Source organism: Pseudorca crassidens, chromosome 5, assembly GCF_039906515.1.
Source record: "Pseudorca crassidens isolate mPseCra1 chromosome 5, mPseCra1.hap1, whole genome shotgun sequence".
Lineage (NCBI taxonomy): Eukaryota > Metazoa > Chordata > Mammalia > Artiodactyla > Delphinidae > Pseudorca > Pseudorca crassidens.
In genome coordinates this window covers 23,910,618-23,931,251 of record NC_090300.1, presented here as the reverse complement: position 1 = coordinate 23,931,251, position 20,634 = coordinate 23,910,618, and positions in this window count along the sequence as shown.

Sequence of the window (20,634 nt, the reverse complement as noted above, 5' to 3'; positions counted from 1 at the left end):
TGGAATCATCTCAAAGGCTCCTTCACTCCAGGGCTGATGGTCGCTGCCGGCTGTCAGCGGGGACCTCAGCTGGGCTCAGACAGAACATATACTCCTCTCTTTGTGGTCATTTTTTTCACAGCAGGCAGACTCAGATTTCTTACATGGTACGTCTGGGTTCCAGAGGTGAGTGCCCGAAGAGATGGGAAGTAGAAGTACCAGTTTCCTAAACAAATACCACGTGCTAACACATACATATGGAATCTAAATAAATAAATAAATAAATGGTCATGAAGAACCTAAGGGCAAGGCGGGAATAAAAACACAGACATACTAGAGAATGGACTTGAGGATACGGGGAGAGGGAAGGGTAAGCTGGGACAAAGTGAGAGAGTGGCATGGACATACATACACTACCAAACGTAAAATAGATAGCTAGTGGGAAGCAGCCACAAAGCACAGGGAGATCAGCTTGGCGCTTTGTGACCACCTAGAGGGGTGGGATAGGGAGGGTGGGAGGGAGACGCAAGAGGGAGGAGATATGGGGACATATGTATATGTATAACTGATTCACTTTGTTATAAAGCAGAAACTAACACACCATTGTAAAGCAATTATACTCCAATAAAGATGTTAAAAAAAAAAAAAAGAAGTACCAGTTTCCTAAAGCCAGGGCTTGGACACTGGTCCAGCATGACTCCCACTGTGCTCCACTGCAAAGCAGTCTCGGAGCCCAGACTCAAGGGGACAGGACAGGACACAGAACTCCCCACAACTCAGTGCGAGGAGTGCCAAAGATTTCGAGGATTATATTTTAAAACTAGGACATCTGCCTACAATAAAATGTTTTCAATATTTAGCCTATAGTCCAATTTCTCTTCTATTTCCCGAGATATCTAGTGTGAAACCAGCATAGTTGCTTTCTTTGGAAGTTTGTAATTAGAGTTCCCCAAGCAGCTTTTTTTTTAAAGCTAGTGAGTAGCAAGAGTGGGCAGATGACAGGGCGCGTGGCCAGTTCCACAATAAGTCCTTGAGAAAAGTTACTGACAACTTCCAGGACAAGAATGGAAATCCAATTTTAGTATTAGTAGGAAACCATAGCTAGTGAAAACTGTTCATATATTTAATTAAAGTCTCTTTTAGAGAAAGAGCAGGAAAATTCAATGATCATGATTTGAATTTATTTATCTAGCAGAACACTAACAGACAAGTCTAAAATGGATAATAGTCACGTTGAGACCATCGATTTTTTTAGAGGGAGGCATAAACTGTCAGTGGTTGTTTTATTGTTATTACATATAAACTGGTTCACTCATAAAAGTTGTTCAAAGAACCTGGTTCTATCATAAAAGTTGCTAAAATAATAAAGATAGAAATGTTTATTTAGCTACAACTAGCAGTTAAAGCCTTCAGATATATTTTCAAATTTTGATGTCATTGAATTTTTCTACACTCAGGAAAGAAGATATTATAATTTGAAGGAGAATGATAGTGTATATATTGATTCCATCATTGTAAACTATAACCATATCTAAATTACTGTAAAAGCCCACTTCAACTAAAGAATGTAAAATAATAAATGCTATTGCCTTTATATTTAAAAGTACCTTACTCTAGTTTGAGTTTCATCACTAAAAAAATAAATCCAATATGATTCTACTGATTGATATCCTAATCAAATTCCATTTAAGACAAGCACAGGAAATGATAAATGAACTTCTATTAGCTCTTACACAGGAAATTTGGAAGATATTTGACTTATTTTTACCAACTAATCTTTTTTCGCGCAGGCTCAACGGCCATGGCTCACGGTCCCAGCCACTCCGCGGCATGTGGGATCTTCCCGGACTGGGGAACGAACCCGTGTCCCCTGCATCGGCAGGCGGACTCTCAACCACTGCGCCACCGGGGAAGCCCCCAGCTAATATTTTTTATAGAAGGTTACTAAGTATACTGAATGGGATGACAGTTTTCTGAGGTTGACATTTTCATTGGCTGCTTCCAGGGTTTATTCCAATGAACTGATTGGCTAGGAGTTGCTCCTTATTTTCCTCCACACATTTTGTGTGTTATCTTCAACACTTGGCCGTTGCCTAATGGGTCATTCCTCCCAGATAAAGAGCACTACTCTTTAGGCAAGGCTATAGGTATAGCGGATCTAAAGTGTTTATTTTTCCTTATATTTAAGTTTGAATCATTCCACACTTTTCAAGGCAGAAGAAAATGACATACTCCTACATAAGATATTGATAATTCTACAATGATATGCTAATGAGATGTGTCTCCAACTTAAAATAAAACATTAAGCCTTGGAAATGAGAAGAAAAATCTATTTATAAAAGCAAAAAAAGTATCAAAAAACTTCAGAGACATTTCATAAACTTCAGAAAAGTTTCATAAAAACAAGGTATAGATAGTACCTATGAGAAAAAAAGCTGTAAACTTTTATTAAAGAATGTAACCATGTTTCTTTATTTTTTTATAACTTTTGAATTTTATTTTATTTAGGTCTCTTGTATACAGCAGGTTCTTATTAGTTATCTATTTCATAGATCTTAGTGTATAAAGAATGTAACCATGATTTTTAATGAGAGGATTTTATATTTTACAAGGTTATATATGTATATATATATATATTTTTAAAATATATATATGTATATATATGCTACAACTGGTATGCTACAATTCGAAAGAAAATTATATTGAAGCTGACAGAATTATACTAAAATTCACATAGAAAAATAAAAATATAGACAAATAAAAAAGTTTTGAAAAAGAAAAATGTGGGAGAGTAGGGATCTGAGGCACCTTACCTGATACCAAAACATACCATAAAGCTACTGCAGTAAACCACAGTTTTAAGCACCCAAATAACAAAATAAGCCACTGAAACCAAATGAAAAATCCTCAACTGGAAAATGACATTTAGGAAAACATGGCATTTTACTTCAGAAGTATTATAATTGTCTATCCTTATAGAATAAAAAAGTTAGAACCATTCATAAAATACTCCAAATATAATAAAGTTCTAAACTGTAGATTAAAAGTTAGAAACATACTAAGGAATATTTTTTCAACTTAGAATAAAGAAAATCTTAAAGCAAATAATGAAACTCAAAAACAATAATAGGAAAGAATTTTTATGACTAAATATGAACTTAAAATTGCATATCACAAAAACCATAAATAAAACATCTGAAACCATATGACAAAAAGTGAATATCTATAAGGTGACAGAAGTCTGTACACATTGATAAGGAAAGGATTCACATAAGAAGAAATGCACATGAATAATGAGCATAAAATAAGATTCTCAACCTCACTAGCAATCAGGAAACTACAGAGTTAAATAACACAATGTATACTTTTTTCACCCACTGAATTAATAAAAATTAAAAGAACAATAATATGCAGTAAGAGTGAGTATTTCTGGTAGGAGTGCAACTTCATAAAACCTCTTTATAAAATAATATAACATTATAAATAAAAAGAAGACATAGACATTCCTTGACCCCGAAGTTACTTAAAGGAACATAGGCTGGAGGAATCACAGTGATGCCAGTGCACAGGGAGATATGGAGGCCTGAGTTTGTTGCAGTTTTGCTTGAGTGTTAACAAATACTGGAAAATAACAACAACAGTAATGACATAATGGCTTTCATTATGTCACTTATAAGAGAAAGGTTGAAGAGCCTCCCGAAGACCCACATAATGGGATATCAGGTAGTTATTTGAAAGAAAGTCAGAGCTCTTTATATTGACTTGCAAGGGTGTCCATGATATATTGAATAAAAAGCAGTTTCACAGTAATTCCTCTAGCAGGATCCCATACCTGTCTAACAAAAGAAGAGGAGAACGGAAATACATATATATATATATATATATATGAATACATTTGTATAAGCTTAAAAAACGACATGTAAGTATCACATGAGAGTTAGTTACTTTGAGGGGTGGGGGCTGGGGGCTGGGATGATTAGCAATTTTTCTTTATCTCTTATTTATTTCCCTAAGCATCCATTGTTTTGTAATTTAAAAAAAAAAACTCATAAGAAATAGAGTGCCTTGAATTCAGTTTTAAAAGCAAGTTTACTTGCTTAATTTACTTAATACATAAATACAGTAAATATTAATTTAATACAGTAAATATTAATTTACTTAATACACTATAGTTATTCTAGTTTTTGCACAGAGTTTTCTCACCCCAGGTTAAAATAAAATTTTAAAAAATCAAAGGATTTGTATTTTGCAGCGTTAAACCTTTTCCTCCATGTGCCTGGTAAAGATGAATGCAGGTCAAAATAACCGCTTCTAATTGTATGTGCAAAGGACATTTGTGCTCTTTTGAACATAGGGGAAGCAGATATTTTGGCATGTTGTGTTACTGTACGTTCTTAAGTTGGATTACTGAATACCCTATGTATAAGGCATCTATTACATAGCCTGGGCTTCTTTTGCCTTTGTTCTGTGTTATTGCTCCGAGAAAAGTTACTGATGCTTTCTTATCTCTTCCCAACTTCAGGAGAAGCAGAAGGTAGACAGAAGTTAATGGTCATGTATAGAGCATGATGTTCTAAAGAAAATAAATAATCAGGAAAGAAGAAGCCCTCACAGCTAGAAGGTAATTTCAATGGATGCTATTATAAACACCTGGAGGTGTGTGTGTGTGTCATGTATGTGTAACTTCTTGTGTGTTTTTTCAAGTTTGGTGAATATGACAAAGCCACTCAATGTATTCCATCCTTTTATCCGGCAAGACTGTGGAACAATGTGTGATCTCTAGAGCTCTTGGGGCAAGAAGAATCTCTGTCTTCACTACATTTTATATCCCAAATAAAAAATAGTGCATTTAATACTAAATGGATAGCTATACAAAACTGAACCAAAGTGTTTGATATACACAAATGAACTTGTGTCTTCTATATGTAGAGAGAGAAACTACAGGCAGAGGGAGAGTAGATATCCATCATTGTCTTGGGTGCAGACTGAGGACTGGGTAGTTCCCATTGTCTGAAGCTGAGAAAAGTAGGTAGTTGAGTAATAGGCGAATTATTTATTCCACTATTTACATATTAGAACACGCGATCCAGGCTGACTAGTAAAAGTCACTATACTAGTCCAGGAGGTTTCACACAGGCCTGAAGCCTGGGCCAGCTGAGGGCAGCTCCTGGAAAACAGACTTCGTTTCACACACGAACGTAGAAATGACTGAGGAATGTGCTAAGGTTGTTTTGCTCTTGAACCTGGGAGCAGGCAGGCATGCTGCCAGAGTCCCTGTGCAGGTGGGTGGAGTTCTCAGAAGGATATAAAATCTCTGAAAAAGTGAAACAGGGAGGGCTCCTAGCACCTGAAGGCTTCCTCACAGTAAACAGGTGGTTTACTGAGGACGTGATTGTCCCTCTGGGATCTGAGGGTCTGCAAAGCAGCTCCTCCCTGGGAGCACACTGTGTTAATGCCTGCTCTACTTAATCTCTGCAAAGGCATCTTCATCTTGTACTATTAAAGAAATTGTATGTCTTTAGGATGCATCTGTTGGTGTCCTTCTGTCAATCGCAATACTCATTGTGACAGTAATGCATTTATGACATGAGCTTTTAAGAACATATAAAGAACGTGATTTATGTACTAAGTAAGCTGAACAAATAATCATTAATTTTTAAAAATGGTTTGTTTTCTAAGTCTAGTAATCAGCTGGCAAAATTCCTGTTTTTATGTGCACGAGCCAGTACAATTATATTTACAATAGGATGTTATTCAAAATATTTAACAGCTAGTATGGCATGGACCCTACAGAACAGATGCCATCCATAAACAACTAGTACTGATGGGTAGCATTTGGATACCAGTCCTATTTACAACTACCTGTGAATAATAAGCACAAAAATAAAAAAATAAAAATGTGAATTAATCAGTGACCAGTTATATAAATGCTTCTCTGGCAGGTTCTTTTTTTTTTTTTTTTGCGTTATGTGGGCCTCCCACTGTCGTGGCCTCTCTCGTTGTGGAGCACAGGCTCCAGACGTGCTGGCTTAGCAGCCATGGCTTATGGGCCTAGCCGCTTCGCGGCATGTGGGATCCTCCCGGACCGGGGCACGAACCCGTGTCCCCTGCATCGGCAGGCGGACTCTCAACCACTGCGCCACCAGGGAAGCCCTCTGGCAGGTTCTTAAACAGCCAGGAGACATTGCTAAAATAAATAATGACTGTACTAAATTACTTGTCTCTTCCCTCAGAATTTCCAATACAAATAGAATTGATGATAATATGTTGGCAGCGCCTGGGAGAAATACAGCAGTATTGATGCACTTAAAATTAGGAATTTGAATATTACTAAACTTATTTGTTTATATGTATGTGTATTTATTTATATCTCACTTGTTTTGTAAACTTTGGAGAGATGGTTAAATCTGACTAATAAGAACTTCACTGACTGCACTTAATAATTCTTGAAAACACTGAGTAAAACATGGCATAATTTGAGATAAGTATATTTGTGTTATACTGAGAAATATGCTCTATTAAGTACTGCATTTATAAATGATATAATCTTATTTATTATTGCTCATTTAAAACTAGTGCAAATGATGTTCAGCAAAGTTAGTCAAACATCTTTACAAATATTTTATAATTTTCTCCATCCAGTCATGTCATACCCCTTATTTTCATCTATATTATTTTGCTGTACATGTAGCAAATATCTAGTAAAATTTCGAGCCCCAAACCATTTTGAGTTAGATTTTTCAAAAAAAGTAAATAATATCATTGACCATGTTCTTACTTCCATTTGTGTTTTCCCCAAAGGTAAAAGTGAAATATTCCAGTTTGATCTCTGTACCTACATAATCCTTGACTTCTTTATTAATCACACAAACACTGGGCTAATTAAAATAACATATTTTATGTAGCATATTCTAACTAATTCCACAATCACAGAATAGTAGTTTGCATCATAAGAGGAAGATATTTCATCAAACAACTGGGTAAGTCTTCATAGTTGGGCATTTTTACTGCACCTCTTTAGAAAATGCAACTATTGGTCAATTTTAAGTCCCATGAGCCCTGAAGCAAATTGTCTACATTATTAAATCTCTGTCTTTCACTGATATCTCAACTTTATCTTAATAAATTTGAGTTTATAATTACAGTTTATTTTTTATGTTGTCCTTCACGTCAATTTATACTATCTAATCTTTCTATTTCTACATTACTTTGCCATTTGTCACAGAACTGGTATTTTCATTACCTGTATATGAGTTTGTGGTCAAACTAAGTCATTCATATATGATGTATGGATCTTCTTAAAATATAGAAAAATGGTACAGATGAACCTATCTGCAGGGCAGGAATAGAGACATAGACGTAGAGAACGGACATGTGGACACAGGTGGGGAAGGAGAGGGTGGAACGAATTGGGAGATTAGGATTGACATATATACATTACCATGCGTAAAATAGATAGCTAGTGGGAAGCTCAGCTCAGTGCTCTGTGACAACCTAGATGGGTGGGATAGGGGGTGCAACGGAAGGGAGGCCCAAGAGGGAGCAGACATAGGTATACATATAGCTGATTCACTCCTTTGTACAGCAGAAACTAACATAACTTTGTAAAGCAATTATACTCCAAAAATATACATATACATGTGGCTCTTCTTAATTAAAATAAATATTTTTGTAGGAAGTTACGTAAGTTGTCTAACTCCTTGAACTTTAAGAGACATACAAAATACACACTATCACATTGAATAAGTTTGGCATGACATCTGTGTTTGAATTTAACCTTTGGATTCAATGATCTATTCCCATTGTAATCCATATATATGGACATGTCAGCAAATGTTCATGATCAGAGAGATCATTATGTACATCATATTCACATTACACATTTACCTTTCAAATAGGTCATGCGGAAAGAAGGAATAATAACATGAGTAAATAAAACCTATGTGAAATAATACAAAATATTCAGCTTTGCCAATAGTTCCAATTTCTATCTTACCAAATCCTCTCCAAAATTGTTAGTAAGCAGCCACATGGACAGACTCAAAGGTCATACCCATGCCTTGCCCAAGCTCTAGAGGAAGTGCTAATGAGCACAAAATTAGCCAAAAGTTGGCAGCAGTTAGAAGGAAGAGAAGCAGGGGGCCTGTGGACGATTCACCAACTAATCAGCTTCTGAATAATTGGAATTAGGCCACCATCATTTTAAACTTAGTTATATTCCAGTATGTGATTCTCCCGTGAAAACCTTTGCTAAGCATTGCATAATATCTATTTCCAAACTTGCCATGCAAATATGTTCACACACTAAGCCTGAAAGATATTACAATGATTTAAACAAAAGCCAATAATGTAAAATTTAAAAGCACATTCCTGAGGACTTCCGGGAAGATGGCGGAAGAGGAAGACGCGGAGATCACCTTCCTCCCCACAGATACACCAGAAATACATCTACGCGTGGAACAACTCCTACGGAGCACCTACTGAACGCTGGCAGAAGACCTCAGACCTCCCAAAAGGCAAGGAACCCCCCACGTACCTGGTTAGGGCAAAAGAAAAAACTAAACAGAGACAAAAGGATAGGGACGGGTCCTGCACCAGCGGGAGAGAGCTGTGAAGGAGGAAAAGTGTCCACACACTAGGAAGCCCCTTCGCGGGTGGAGACTTCGGGAGGCGGAGTGGGGGAGCTTGGGAGCCGCGGAGGGGAGCACAGCAACAGGGGTGCGGCGGGCAAAGCGGACAGATTCCAGCGCAGAGGATCGGGCCGACCGGAACTCACCAGCCGAGAGGCTTGTCTGCTCGCCCTCCGGGGCTGGCGGGACTGGGAGCTGAGGCTCCGGCTTTTGTCGGAGCGCCGGGAGAGGACTGAGGTTGGCGGCGTGAACACAGCCTGCAGGGCGTTAGTGCACCGCGGCTAGCCGGGAGAGAGTCCGGGGAAAAGTCTGGACCTGCCGAAGAGGCAAGAGACTTTTACGTCCCTCTTTGTTTCCTGGTGCACAAGGAGAGGGGATTAAGAACGCTGCTTGAGAGAGCTCCAGGGACGGGCGCGAGCCGCGGCTAAAAGTGCGGAGCCCAGAGACAGACATGAGACGCTAAGGCCGCTGCTGCCGCCACCAGGAGGCCTGTGTGCGAACACAGGTCACTAGCCACACGCCCTTCCGGGGAGCCTGTGCAGCCCGCCACTGCCAGGGTCCCGGGATCCAGGGACAACTCCCCCGGGAGAACGCACGGCGCGCCTCAGGCTGCAACGTCACACCGGCCTCTGCCGCTGCAGGCCCGCCCCACACTCCGTGACCCTCCCTACCCCCCGGCCTGAGTGAGCCAGAGCCTCCGAATCAGCGGCTCCTTTAACCCCGTCCTGTCTGAGCAAAGAACAGACGCCCTCCGGCGACCTACACACACAGCCGGGGCCAAATCCAAAGCTGAGCCCCTGGGAGCTGTGAGAACAAAGAAGAGAAAGGGAAATCTCTCCCAGCAGCCTCAGAAGCAGCGGATTAAAGCTCCACAATCAACTTGATATACCCTGCATCTGTGGAATACCTGAATAGTCAAGGAATCATCCCAAATTAAGGAGCCCTGTGGATGAAAGGCTCTTGGTGCTGCAGCCAGGAGTCAGTGCTGTGCCTCTGAGGTGGGAGAGCCAACTTCAGGACACTGGTCCACAAGAGGCCTCCCAGCTGCACATAATATCAAACAGCAAAAATCTCCGAGAGATCTCCATCTCAACGCCAGCACCCAGCTTCACTCAACGACCAGCAAGCTACAGTGCTGGACATCCTATGCCAAACAACTAGCAAGACAGGAACACAACCCCACCCATTAGCAGAGAGGCTGCCCAAAATCATAATAAGTCTACAGACACCCCAAAACACACCACCAGACGTGGACCTGCCCACCAGAAAGACAAGATCCAGCCTCATCCACCAGAACACAGGCACTAGTACCCTCCACCAGGAAGCCGACACAACCCACTGAACCAACCTTAGCCACTGGGGACAGACACAAAAAACAACAGGAACTACGAACCTTCAGCCTGCAAAAAAGGAGACCACAAACACAGTAAGATAAGCAAAATGAAAAGACAGAAAAACACACAGCAGATGAAGGAGCAAGATAAAAACCCACCAGACCTAACAAATGAAGAGGAAATAGGCAGTCTACCGGAAAAAGAATCAGAATAATGATAGTAAGGTTGATCCGAAATCTTGGAGATAGAATGGACAATAGAATGGACAAAATGCAAGAATCAGTTAACAAGGACCTAGAAGAACTAAAGATGAAACAAGCAACGATGAACAACACAATAAATGAAATTAAAAGTACTCTAGATGGGATCAATAGCAGAATAACTGAGGCAGAAGAACGGATAAGTGACCTGGAAGATAAAATAGTGGAAATAACTACTGCAGAGCAGAATAAAGAAAAAAGAATGAAAAGAACTGAGGACAGTCTCAGAGACCTCTGGGACAACATTAAACGTACCAACATTCGAATTATAGGGGTTCCAGAAGAAGAAGAGAAAAAGAAAGGGACTGAGAAAATATTTGAAGAGATTATAGTTGAAAACTTCCCTAATATGGGAAAGGAAATAGTTAATCAAGTCCAGGAAGCACAGAGAGTCCCATACAGGATAAATCCAAGGAGAAATACGCCAAGACACATATTAATCAAACTGTCAAAAATTAAATACAAAGAAAACATATTAAAAGCAGCAAGGGAAAAACAACAAATAACACACAAGGGAATCCCCATAAGGTTAACAGCTGATCTTTCAGCAGAAACTCTGCAAGCCAGAAGGGAGTGGCAGGACATATTGAAAGTGTTGAAGGAGAAAAACCTGCAACCAAGATTACTCTACCCAGCAAGGATCTCATTCAGATTTGATGGAGAAATTAAAACCTTTACAGACAAGCAAAAGCTGAGAGAGTTCAGCACCACCAAACCAGCTCTACAACAACTGCTAAAGGAACTTCTCTAGGCAAGAAACACAAAAGAAGGAAAAGACCTACAATAACAAACCCAAAACAATTAAGAAAATGGGAATGGGAACACACATATCGATAATTACCTTAAATGTAAATGGACTAAATGCTCCCACCAAAAGACACAGATTGGCTGAATGGATACAAAAACAAGACCCATATATTTGCTGTCTACAAGAGACCCACTTCAGACCTAGAGACACATACAGACTGAAAGTAAGGGGATGGAAAAAGGTATTTCATGCAAATGGAAACCAAAAGAAAGCTGGAGTAGCAATTCTCATATAAGTTATATATATATATATATATATATATATGTAAAAAAATAAAAAATAAAAAATAAAAGCACATTCCTACAGCATCTATTATGTGCCAGTATATATTAAAAGTTCTAAGGATACTGAGATGAGTAAGGTAAATTTTCTTTCTTATATTTCTGGCACTTATATTCTAGTGAAGACCTAAAATAAACAAGTAACTAAGTGGTCCCTTGCAAATTATTCTACTGTTGAGCAACATAATTGAAAATGGTGGTTATGGAAGCCACATTGTGTTAGCTAAGAAGAAAATGGTGGATACATAAATACAAATGATGAATATACACCCTTCATTCCACAAGCTCAGAGCTTAGAAGAATAGAAAGAGCTTTCTTATTCTAACCCTATATCCAGTGCAATGTTTTCTCTACAGTTCTTCCAGACAACTTACCCTCTGATTGCAACTATTTTTCCCCACTCTCATCCATCTTTACCTACTAAAGAAATCTTCCTGAAATGCCATTTAAATATATAATCGCCCTGCTCTGAAATCTGTCACAAAAAGAATCAGCTTCTTAGTGTGCATGGCTTCCAAGACCTTCTGTCTTTGGCCCAAAGTCTTACTAGCCAACATACACCTCTGGCTCATCAGGCAAGGCTTCTCCTGTGTCAGTCATTGTCACCTTGGGCTCTGTTGCTGACCCCTTCCCTCTGTTTGTTTCAACTCAACACATTTTTGGAAACTCAGCTTGAGTAATACCTCTGGCTTTTCCTAACATGGTGACACAGCAGAAAGAACATAAGCTCTGGAGTCAAATTCCCCAAAGCTAGTTAGCCTCTCTGATATTCACTTTCTCATCAATAAAATGGAGTGAAATAATTCCTGTCTCACAGAGATATTCTGAAAAGAATACTGAGCTCATATGAATCTTTCTTTTCATTCCTTTTGCTTTATTGACCTAATGCTACTTTATTTTTTTCTAATAATATTGATGATAATTTTTAATTCTGGCACCCAAGGAACTTGCAAGTTCTGTGAGGACATGAGCCATATTTCTCTTCCCTTTTGTGTTCCCTGATGCAGTTCTGGATACACTGTAAGTGCTCAAGAAGTACAGACTTGTAAACTGGTTAATCACATAGATGTCTGCAAATAAATAAAAAAAGAAAAAACTGAAGAACGAATTAATGTTTTGGATGTAGTACAAAACTGCTTCATCAGAAGTGCAACTGGCTAGACATGAAATCCAGCTATAACAAAACATTAGAAAATAAGAAATATAAAATAATTTAAATGAAATAGAATATTTTACCAGAATTTTTTTTAAAAAAATACTGAACTCATAGATACAGAGAACAGATTGGCAGTTGTCAGGGTGAAGGGTTTGGGAGGTGGGCAAAATGGCTGAAGGTGATCAAAAGGTACAAACTTCCAGTTATAAGATACATAAATCCTGGAGATGTAATGTACATTATGGTGGCTATAGTTAACAATGCTGTATTGGATATTTGAAAGTTGTTAAGAGAGTAGATCTTAAAATTTCTCATTTCAAGGAAAAAATTGTAACTATGTGTGGTGATGGATGTTAACTAATAGGTTCGATAAAACATTAACCTACTAAACATTAGCTACTTTGACATGAAACTATACTAATCCAATATTAGAGTTTCACATTTAAACATGTATACAGAATACAGTTGCTTGAAAATAATATGGTCTTTCTACAAAGGGTGGTCATCATCTTTATAATCACAACTCAAAAACTATATATCAAGGTTGTCTGTTTAGTGGCCAAGAGGCACATGAAAAGATGCTCAATATCACTAATTATAAGAGAAATGCAAATCAAAACTACAATGAGATATCACCTCACACCAGTCAGAATGGCCATCATCAAAAAATCTGTAAGCAATAAATGCTGGAGAGGGTGTGGAGAAAAGGGAACCCTCCTACACTGTTGGTGGGAATGTAAATTGTTATTACAGCCACTATGGAGAACAGTATGGTGGTTCCTTAAGAAACTAAAAATAGAACTACCATACGACCCGGCAATCCCATGCCTGGGCATATATCAGGAGAAAAAACATGGTTTGAAAGGATACATGCACCCCAGTGTTCATTAGCAGCACTATTTATAATAGCCAAGACATGGAAGCAACCTAAATGTCCATCAACAGAGGAATGGATAATGAACATGTGGTACTTATATACAATGGAATATTACTCTGCCATTAAAAAGAATGAAATAATGCTATTTACAGCAACATGGATTGACCGAGAGATTATCATACTAAGTGAAGTAAGTCAGACGATATCGCTTATATGCTGAATCTAAAAAAATGATACAAATGAACTTATTTACAAAACGGAAACAGGGACTTCCCTGGCAGTCCAGTGGTTAAGACTCCATGCTTCCACTGCAAGGGATGTGGGTTCAATCCCTGGTCAGGGAACTAAGATCCCACATGCCGCATGGTGTGGCAAAAACAAAACAAACAAACAAACAAACAGAAAACCACAGAAACAGACTCACAGACTTAGAGAACAAACTTATGGTTACCAGGGAGAAGGGTTGGGGGGAGGGATAGACTGGGAGTTTGGGACTGACATGTACACACTACTATATTTAAAATGGATAACCAACAAGGACCTACTGTATAGCACAGGGAATGCTGCTCAATATTCTGTAATAACCTAAATGGGAAAAGAACTTGAAAAAGAATAGATACATGTATAACTGAATCACTTTGCTGTATGCCTGAAACTAACACAACAATGTTAATTAACTATGCTCTAATATAAAATTTTAAAAGTTTTACAGCTTCCCTGGTGGCGCAGTGGTTGAGAGTCCGCCTGCCAATGCAGGGGACACGGGTTCGTGCCCCGGTCTGGGAAGATCCCACATGCCGCGGAGCGGCTGGGCCCGTGAGCCATGGCCGCTGAGCCTGCGCGTCTGGAGCCTGTGCTCCGCAACGGGAGGGGCCACAACAGTGAGAGGCCCGCGTACCGCAAAAAAAATAATAAATTTTAAATGCTGTTTGTTTACACATTTAGAAAAAAACTAAACAAAGAGGAAAAGTGAATTTTTTTAAATGTTGAATTTTCTGGTTTCTAAAAGGTAGAGAATATGTTTCATGTTATCCATCTTCCTAATGGAAAGTCAGTTGTGAGATGAGCCAGTGTGTCATTCTGCTGGGATGATCCAAATATCTTTTCCATTTCATACTTAGTAACTAAACACAAAACACTGTCTGAAGATGTTTCGGGATTTTTATTCCAATAGTGTTTCAGAGAAGCCTGTGGATGAATTTAAAAGGCATGATCAGGGATTCCTGCACAGCATCAAATACTAGTTTATGTAATCAGGAGATCAGTTTTGTCTCTAGCTCAAATTAGACATTGCTTGACAAATATTAGACAAAATTCTACCTCATTATGCTTGAAACCTGTATATCAAAGAAGAATACACTCAATATATTCAAATTCATGAGAAATGTCCTACTTTCAATGACTTCCTTATCTAAGCTCTCATAACATTTCCCACCAAACTCTTAAGGCCCTCATAATCTTTTGTTTAAAATACTTATTTATAGACAATTCAATATAGCATGGATGTTAGCAGTTTCTGGCACGAAACGTGTTGTGCCAGAAACTGTTGTGTTAATAGGACACGAGTTCAAATCCTGACTTTCCCGCTTGTCAATTACATGTCTTTGAGGAAGTTACTTAACATCTTTAAACCTTATTTTTATCATTTATGAAATGAAGTTAATAATAGCATCTTACTAAGCTGCTGGAAGAAATAAATACTCAATATGTATTTTTAACTGTTAAAATTAACTGCTTCCTTGTCCCAAAGCTGCAAACCTTAAGGATATGAATAGAGTTGATTTTTATATCAGCCCCAGTACCTGGCAGATTGCATGATGTATAATATAGATTTAATTAGTATTTGTTGAATAAATGCAAATAAAATTTGGACTTGACTGCAAAATATCAATATTAAGATATGCCCATACACTTGCAGGGTTCCAGCTAAAAAAAAAAAACCTCTCAGGATGCCATATTATCCTAAGTACTTGTTCAGGATGGAGAGAGAGAAAGAATTAATGAGTTAAGGGGTTCTTACTATAACTTTACTTTGGACTTTTGGACAAGATTGTACCAAATTTGAAGTCTACTCATAGAAATTTCAAGTCTACCTACATAGATGTGTAAAAACTCTCGTATGTTATTCTAATGAAACAAGTCATTACATTTATTGGTTTCAGAATTCATCCAGGATGAAGAAAACAAAATGATTTTTAAACCACATGAGAATGAAGGACAGAAGTATAGGCAGCAAACAAAACTATCTCAATTATTTAGATTATAAAAAATTCTCACATGGATGAGTTATTGAGCTCTCAAGCTTTACTTGAGAAAAGACATATAATGTGAAGATTACAATTTTAATTATTTCCTACACTAAAAGAGTAGAAATCATTTAACACATCATGTTCAAATACTCATTCAACAGAGATTTTTCTGCTTAGGCATTTTTGTAGACCCACCCAGTCTGTACAGTAGGCGCTAGCCACATATGTCTATTTAAATTTAAGTTTACATTAGATGAAATTAAATACAATTTAAAATTTCTTAGTCACACAAGCCACATTTCAATTGCCTACTGGCTACCATATTGCACAGTGCAGGAAACATTTCTACCACTGCAGAATGTTCTATAGCATAAACACTCTTCTAGACAGTCAGGGGACACAAAAAGGTGTGAGAGCAGGTCCTTGTAGCCAAAGGACTGAAGACAGGAGGAGATGAGACATGAGCAAAAATCACTTTAACACAAAACAGTTTTAATTTTACAAAACTTAGTGCCCTAGGAATACTGAGAATGGGGTGAGTTTAATTTTGAAGACTAAGAGTACATTTGCATCAGTTGCAGCACTTTAACATTTCCCATTTTATATTAAAAATAAAATCTTTAGAGCCGTGATTCTACAAAAGTGAAGGTTTGTAATGTTGTTTGACTAAATGTCTTCTTACTTCATAAATGCTCTTATGGTTTTATTAGAAGCATTTAAGGTGAATTTATTTTCAGCTTAAGTTGATATTTGATGGTTTCTAAATAACTTATTCATTGAATACTCAGGAAATAATGTACTTCTAAGTTATTTCAAACTCAAAATTGCTTTGTTGATATATTTAACCTGTCTCAAGTTAAAAAACAATGAGTATAATTTGTTAAATGCAAAATCAAGTTAGGATCAGAGCTATGAATTTAGCTTACAAAATTCTTTCCTGAGATAAAGTATTTATCTTAAAAGTTACAAAAAACATTTTTTGTTTGGTCTGAATAGCCATCTCTTCATATTGTTTTCTTTCCTTATAGTTCTTAGAACATAAGCACAGGTAATATAAGGCTAAGAGTTTAAAATGACTGAGAAGTTATTAACTTGCCTAATTTACTCAGTAGCATTACTGACAAGCTCTCATTTACTATGATGGCAAGGGCCTCCTCAGGTGTCCCAAGGAGGTGTAATAACTTACCAACACAAGGTGGTGCTCTGTTCTTAGGAAACAGCCTGCCTTTGATTTGGTTCTAGGAAGTAGAGGTCAAACAACTTTATTGACCAGTGTTTTGGAAGGTTTTAAAAACTGCTGTTGTATAATTCTTACTTGAAAACCACATTGTAGCCATTTAAAAATCATTCCTAGAGAGCTATCCTAATCATAATTCCAACCACTCTGGGAGGATCCAATTTATCTCGTTGTAGTCAACAGTACTCATTTTGATGACTGTAGGCATTGGATCTCTCTGATTGCTTCTTTTCATTTTCTCTGTTTGTGATTCTTTTTGATCAGATAGTTCTTATGCTTCTCTTTGGGTTGTCTCAAGCCTATTGTTTCTGTGAATTGATCAGACATTTTTCCAGATGAAGTCTTCCAGGTTGGCCTCCAAATGGTAAGGATGACTTATTTTATTCCACTTCTTACATAAGTATGAATATACGAAAGTGCCATATGATTATATACTTAAATATTTACCCAATGACACATCTCTACCTCTACCTTCCTCTGAGGGAAACCCTGACAGCATAACTTGAAAATGTGATTTATTCAGAATTAACCGCATTCAAAAATAATCCTCCTCGTTTCTGGAGAGGGAGTGGGCAAATGCCATATTCCATTTAGCAATTTTTTTCTACTGAAGAATAATTAGATATAGCTTCAAATTCCAGCATTTTCCTTTTTTCCTTTTCCTGCTTTCATAGTCATTAGCCAATTACATAAGTTTAAAATTTCCCCAGAAAGAGCTAAAGAAATGATTATAACATTACATAATTTCACATATGCCAAACCAGCTACTGAAATGGAATCTGCAATCCTATCCCACCAGGTAGGCATCTATTTATTGTTACTACTTCTCAAGGAAATTTTCCATAACTGCTTTACATTTCTGGGATTTGATCTCAAAATAATCTCAATCCATATTCTTCCATTCTGAATCTTATGAAAATATTTATCCTGTTTACAAATGGTTAAAATTTTTCTCAAGAAATCAGACCGGGAGAAGTTGCTTATTTCTCAAACGTTTTAAATTGCAAAATAAATACATTCAAGAAAAAAGATGAGAAAAAGTTCTACCTGTTCGGAATTGTATTCTATAATCACATCTTTAATGAAAGTTTGCTGACGCCATGACAATGTCATAAGATCAGCTCTTCAAAGAACATACTGTCTGGTTACTATAGCATTTCTATACTTGGAGTAATTGGAAATGGAAATGTGGATAGCATTAGCTTTGAAATTAAATGAGCCCCCTAACGGGAAAGCTAATTACTGAATTCATTTTGACATTCTGTTTTACCAGTAAAAATTTAGGTTTTTGAATTGAACAATATGTACTCAGGACTAGAAATGGAAATCAGGGCATCCATGGACAGAGCAGAGTGGAATGGAACCAGTAGCTCTTACCAAGTCACACCTGATATTAGTTTGCTGTTAGAGAGGATTATTATTGTTAATAGTGACAGCTTTATGACAAAGATTCTAATATGAAGAGTACTTGGAATTCTTAAAAAGCTTCCATTAGTCTATTCAATACCCTACTTCTAACTTCCATTAATGTATCTTTCCCACTGTGTGATTAGGCGGCTCCACCGGAAACCATAATCTGGATGTGTTGGGGAAGAATTAGGGAGGAAACCCATGAGCTTGAAAGATAAAATAGTAATTTATCTGGCTTTCAGTATAAAAATGTTTCTTCTTCTTCAGGTTTCATTTTCTGAACAGAAATTTGTAGTGAGCAAAGACTACATTCAGAGTATTGTACTTTTTCAAGCAACACACACACACACACACACACACACACACACACTCCCAACATATACAACCACAATGAAGATAGCAGGTGATGGTTTGGGAAAATTCAGCTGCCTTTGTGATGCTATGTAAATAATGGAACACATAGCACTAATATCCATGACCATTTAAAGATCAAGTAGTAGTAGCTGTTATTTTACTAAAGTTCTCAGGTTCTTAGGAACCAGAGAGAAGTTTTTTAGCATCACATCAGATAAGCAACTGATACTTAAAGAAGATTGATCTGATTATACAACTCTTTAGATCACTTTTGGTATGAAGGTCCAAGTCATGTCCCTAAACCCTGACTCAATAAAGCAGTGTGTGTAAAATGTTAGCCAGAAGGGTCTTTATGACAGAAAACCAATATCTGATGTTCCTGACAGAGTTTTGTGCTAAAGACATGGAATTTTGCAACTACTCCAGAATTCATCCCAAAACTTCCTTTCCCTTTCCCTCCAATGGCCCAAATTGGGATAATCTCTAGATTTCTCCCCAAAAGGAGGAAATAAAGCATCTGCTTAGTGTATTTTCTATCAATCTTTATTCTATGCTTCTCTTTCTGTGTTCCCCAGTATTCAGAGGGCTTCCAGTCATATATTTGCTGTGAGGGCCCAAGGACACCATGCATTCCTTCTAAGATCCCTGAGTCATAATGAACTAATAAGGCTTCAATATAGCACATGTCTTCCACTGTTTAGATGAGTTAAATTTTTGTAAATTATGTGTCAAACACACTAGTAGAAACCATAAATTTTTCTGCTGTACTCTAAGCATCTTATATTGACATTCCATAACTGGAAAATTACCATATTAATATATAACAATTTAAAAATATAACTCCTTTATTTTACCAATAAGAACTAGGTCTAGAGAAGTGGAGTTATTTTTTTTAAAATCCCATAGCTGAGAAGTCCAGAGGTTTCAGACTCAGGAAACAGGAAATTTATCAAGATATAGAATCTGGCATGGGGTAGGTTTAAAAAAAAAAAGAAAGAAAAGGCATCCAAATTGGAAGGGAAGAAGTAAAACTGTCACAGTTTGCAGATGACATGATACTATTTATAGAAAACCCTAAAGTCTCCCCCCAAAACTATTAGAACTAATACATGAATTCAGTAAAGTTGCAGGATACAAGATTAATAAATAGAAATCTGTTGCATTTCTATATACTGACAATGAACTAACATAAAGAGAAATCAAAACAACAATCCCATTTACAGTTGAACCAAAAAAAATAAAATACTTAGGAATAAATTTAACAAAGGTGGTGAGACCTATACTCTGAAAGCTATAAGACATCAGTGTAGGAAATTGAAGACTATACAAATAAATGGAAAGAGATCCTGTATTGATGGATTGAAAGAATTAATATTGTTAAAATGTTCATACTACCTTTGCAATCTGCGATGTAATGCAATCCCTATCAAAATACCCATGACATTTTTCACAGAACTAGAACAAATAATCCAAAAATTTGTATGAAACCACAAAAGACCCCAAATAGCCAAAGCAATCTTGAGAAAAAAAGAACAAAGTCAAATGTATCATGTGCCCTGACTTCAGACTATACTACAAAGATACAGCAATTAAAACAGTATGGTACTGGCACAAAAACAGACACATAGGTCCCTGGAATAGAGAGCCCAGAAATAAGCCCACACACATATGGCCAATTAATCTATTACAAAAGAAGCAAGAATATACAATGGGGAAAAGACAGCCTCTTCAATGAGTGGTGCTGGGAAAACTGAACTGCTAATACATGTAAAAGAATGAAACTAGAACATTTTCTCACACCATATACAAAAATAAGATCAAAATATATAAAGTCCTAAATGTAAGACCTGAAACCATAAAACTGCTAGAAGAAAACTTAGGCAGTGCACTCTTTGACATCAGTCTTAGCAATATTTTTGGGGGCAGGGGTATCTGTCTCCTCAGGCAAGGCAAACAAAAGCAAAAATAAACAAATGAGACCTCATCACTAAAAATCTTTTGCACATGTAAGAAACCATCAATAAAACAAAAAGACAATCTACTAAATGGGAGAAGATAT